This window comes from Zea mays, chromosome 1, assembly GCF_902167145.1.
Source record: "Zea mays cultivar B73 chromosome 1, Zm-B73-REFERENCE-NAM-5.0, whole genome shotgun sequence".
Taxonomy (NCBI): Eukaryota; Viridiplantae; Streptophyta; class Magnoliopsida; order Poales; family Poaceae; genus Zea; species Zea mays.
The window spans coordinates 122,504,273-122,509,000 of record NC_050096.1 but is presented as its reverse complement, the minus strand read 5'-3'; positions in this window follow the sequence as shown (position 1 = coordinate 122,509,000).

Here is a 4,728-nt window from a genome sequence, read left to right as displayed (position 1 = left end):
TTAGTAACTGCTAATAAAATTTTGACCAACTTTAAAAGCAATGCTCAGCTCTAACCATCCTCTTTGGTAAGTCTTACACTTCACGTGAGCTCCCACCTTTGGCGAGTTCATGCACATTATTCCCCACAACTTGTTGAGCGATGAACGTATGTGAGCTCACTCTTGCTATCTCACACCCCCCACAGGTCAAGAACAGGTACCATAGGATGAGGCGCATGCAGGATGATGTGATGTGTTCGTGAGAGGTCTAGGCCGTCGTCACCCAGTCAACTTTGGGTTGCTGGACCGTTGTCTCCTTATAATGTAATTATTTATTCTGTATAGATCTCCTATTATATAGTAAATATGTGACATTCGATCCTGTGCCATGATTCATCATATGTGTGAGACTTGGTCCCAGCACACCTGGTGATTATGTTCGTGCCCGGGTCTTGGTGCCCCCGAAACCCGGGTGTGACAGAAGTGGTATCAGAGTAATGTTGACTGTAGGACGAAACCTAGATAGAAATGGACAAAACCTTTATCTACTTACCTTTGCTACTCTGATTCTTTTCTAAACTTTTCTTAATCTTTTCTCATCTATTTCCGCTTTACTCTGATTATTCTTACCTTTTCATTCTAAAGAGAAATGTGGATTTCACACTTTGAAATCCTGTGCCTAAAGTGACCTTTAGGAATAGAAGACCTAATCTTAGGAACAAAAACAAAACTATTTTTATAGATATCTATGAACTTGAATGTTTGTTCTTATGATACTTGTTTGATTTGGATCTTTGATTGAGTGTAATGTCCACAATTACATCTGCATATACATATTGGAAAAAAATGCTTATAAAAAATATAACTAGATAAACTAGATTATCCCTCATTAAAGTATCTAGCCTAACAATATCGATCTCATCTTGAAAGATTCTATCCTACACTCATAGATCCATCTTATCTTAAAAGATACTCTATTACCTTAGTAGATTCATCTTATCTAAAAAAGATTTTTATGTCATCCTAATAGACATAACTAACCTCAAAAGATTCTACCTTGTCCTTATGGACTCATCTTGCCCTCATTAGTATATGTATCCCACTCTAGAATAACGACCAAGAGATAATCCAAAATTTATGTAGATCCTATCTAGTCTAAAAATAGTCATATCAATTTATTCTAGATCTGATAGGTTAATCTAACCTAACGAAGTCTAACCTTAAGTTGAGATAACCTAAGGATAGTCACCTAACTAGTTAATAATGGTAAGATAAATGAGACTCTACTCCTATAGAACATGTTTTATCTTAGTTCACTCTACACAAAATAAAGCACGACCAACCAACCCGACCATATGCAACTACCTTAACCACACGATAGTTGCAAAACCCCTCCGTTTTAACCTAATAGAGATTCTGACCTACCTACATCATATAGTCCACACTATCTCAAAAGGTTCTATCATATCCTAATAATATGTTATTCTACCCTGGTAGATTCTAATCTAGTTATATCCAATCTAATCTAGATCACCATCTAATCCAATATGATCCAATCAAAAGTGAGTTATTAATAGGTTAGTTAATCTGGTGATATGGGTTAGACACTGCTTCAACAAACATAACCCAACCTAAATTAATGTCTTATACCAACTCGTTCGTAAACAAAAATATAACCTACATCACAGGCTGCCTAGTCCATTTGTTTCAAAAGCAAAATACAACTCTGTTCAAACCTACCTACCTCGTGTACCCTGACTATCCTAACTATATGTCCTTAACTCGGATGGCAACTCCAAGAAGAAAGGTCGAATAAGACCAACCACGTCAAAGAAGGATAAGCGTCAACTCAAGTCTTCGAAGATCAAGTTGAATCGCCAGCGGGATCAAGATCCATAGTTCTGGATGAAGTCTTTCCTTATTATACTCTTCCTTGCCACAACCTAGACTTGCCATAATCGTACATCATCTAACATAATAAATGGCTAGGCATACATATTCATATATATATATATGTATATATATATATATATAAACTTTAAACAAAACTTTGATTCCCAAAACCAAATGAGAAACTAAAATTCTAAGACCAAACTTATTGTATCCCTTTTCTTACAAATCTCGAGGACGAGATTTCTGTTAAGGGGGGTAGGATTTGTAAGACCTAAAATTAGTAGAAGAAATATATATATATATATCATAAAATAATAAAATAAAGAAATAAGAATATCCATGATAGTGGTTCTAGAATTGTCGAAACCTTTGGAATTTAGTACGGCATTTCCTCTTTATAAACAATTGAGAATACTAAATTAGTTAAATGACCAATAAATAGATAAAGAAAGGTTGATCTCTTGATGATAATATTTTGGTGATGCATTCTATGGAAAAAACATACACTTGATCTCCAATTTTAAATAAAAACATAAAATAGAAAATTGAGAATGGAAATAATAATAAAAAATCATTATGTCTTCCACAATTGAATAATAGGAAAGAAAAACAAATAGAAAAATATATATTAAATGGTAGTATTGATAGGAGCATTAGGACTATGTTGGAGTTTGGAAATCTGAAAATTCGAAACAAAATTTAAATTTGGGCTGAACTTTTGAATCTAGAAAAAAAGAGATAAAAGAAAAGGGATCACTATGCGCTTTGGGCCAGCAATCCTTTGATTGGCCCACTCCCTCCTTGATCTTGCTCGGTCCAGTGGGGCGGAAAACCGGGCAGCCCAACCAGCTGTGACTGTGCCCGTGTTCACTGCCAAAAGGGGCCCACGCCGTCATCCAATGTACCGTGCACGCTCTCTGATTGGCTCGCTGATGTGTGGGTCCACTTGTGTACGGACTCCTCATCGCGCACCCGCACCTTACCCCACTGACCGTATGGGTCTCCATGTCAGCGCTGAGAGCCGCGCTGCACCTTTCTCTGCGGCTGTTAGGTGGCCCCCAGCGCTCAGACCCGTCCTCCCCGTTGTGGCGAATACCAAATCCTAACTGATGCCGAGGTTTTAGGCGGGTCAATGGGATTTGTTGTTCCTCGGCCTTGCATTCGGACTATAAATCTAGGGTATCCCGTCGCTTCGTTGCAGTGGTGTGGTTGTCTTTGACCATGTCGGGCTGCAGCCTTGGGGTTGCCAGGGATCCGGGGAATGGAAAGGAGAGAGAGTGCACATCGGGGTCGTAGTCAAGCAATGGTAATGGCCTTATGAGGGAAGCTGGGGATACTCCAATCTGCGCTGCACCTAGGCAACGCATCTGCTGGTGTGATGGCGGCAGGGCATGGCCGGGAGTTCTCACCTATGGCTCACCTCCGCGCTTGGTGCCATTGTCAAATGAGGCCAGCTCCCTCTGTAGCCCTTCAACGGTGGTAAGTATCCCCGACGTGTTCAAATCTTTCTCCTCGTTGCGAATCTCGGTGTTGAGGGGTAGGGGGAGCAATGGGGCACCGTCCCGAAGAACTCTGGCGACTTCCACCGTGGGGAAACCATGGCGCCGCCATAGGGATGCTGGCGCTGCCGTCTGCTGATGACCGGTGGAGGTGAAGGTTGGGGGCAAGCATTATGTCCACCGATTTCTATGTTAACGGCTGAGATTTCGCCATGCATACCCATTCGGCTAGATGAAATCTTGGGTGTTAGGATCAGATCTAGCGGTCACGACCGAGGGCTGGCGTGGATGGCTTTGGTCCGTTGATCATCGATCCGATTGCGGCCAACGCGTACCGATTCGGATTATGGCGGATCTAATCCCGACCGTTGGAATCGATCTGGCGGTCCAAATTAGAGTGTACCCTTTCAGCCGTGTACAATTGCAAAAGAACCCTCTAATTTCTGGAAAATCAACCCACCGTCCAACTCGGGGATTTCTGAGTCTGTGTAAATCTTACGGTTTAGCCCCTGATCTTTTTGATATTTGGTGCGCAGTCCAGAGGGAAATAAAAATAGAGAAATAATTAGAGAAATTGATTTTTAATACAAAAATAATTCTAGAAACTTGTATAATTCATATTTAATTCATTTTAGCTCCAAATTGAGTCATTCCAGTTGAAATAATTTTGTATTAATATTGTCTATCAACTAGTAACACTATTTAGCCATGAAACTCGAATTAAATTTTTTCATTTGGAATAATCTATTCTAAGCACTAAAGAATTTCAAAAATTCGTAACTCAATAACGGTAACTCTTTTTTGATCCATTATAGTTGCATTAGTCTCACAATAATATTTATTATCATCTGGTAACTTTACTTTATCATGAAATAGAGGTTAAAATGTTGCACTTAGTCTATTCTATACTTAACCACGTAGATCTTCGGAAAACCATAACTTCTTAACCGTAACTCTGATTTTAGCCATTCTCGAACCTATGATCTCGTAGCAACGCGTAGATTATTAATATGCAGTTTGTTCTTATGTTTGGTTTGATGTTAATTTTGTCTATACCATGTTTGCTTGTATTGCTACGACTAGGAGTGAGGTCACGAGAATCTGGAGATCATCCTGATACTTGGAATCTCAAGTGTTAGGCAAGTTGTGCCCTTGATCACTTCTCTTACCCACTCATGTTCTAATTAATCATAATGATCTGCATAGGTTAATTTTGATGGGACCCAATAGGTTACCCTAGTTTGACTATCTTTATACCTTGTTCACCACTAAATTTTTGGGTAGTACCTGCTATTGCTTTATGTGGTTTTGGGTATAGAGATACACACTGTTCATGATTATATTTTTTATTATCAGT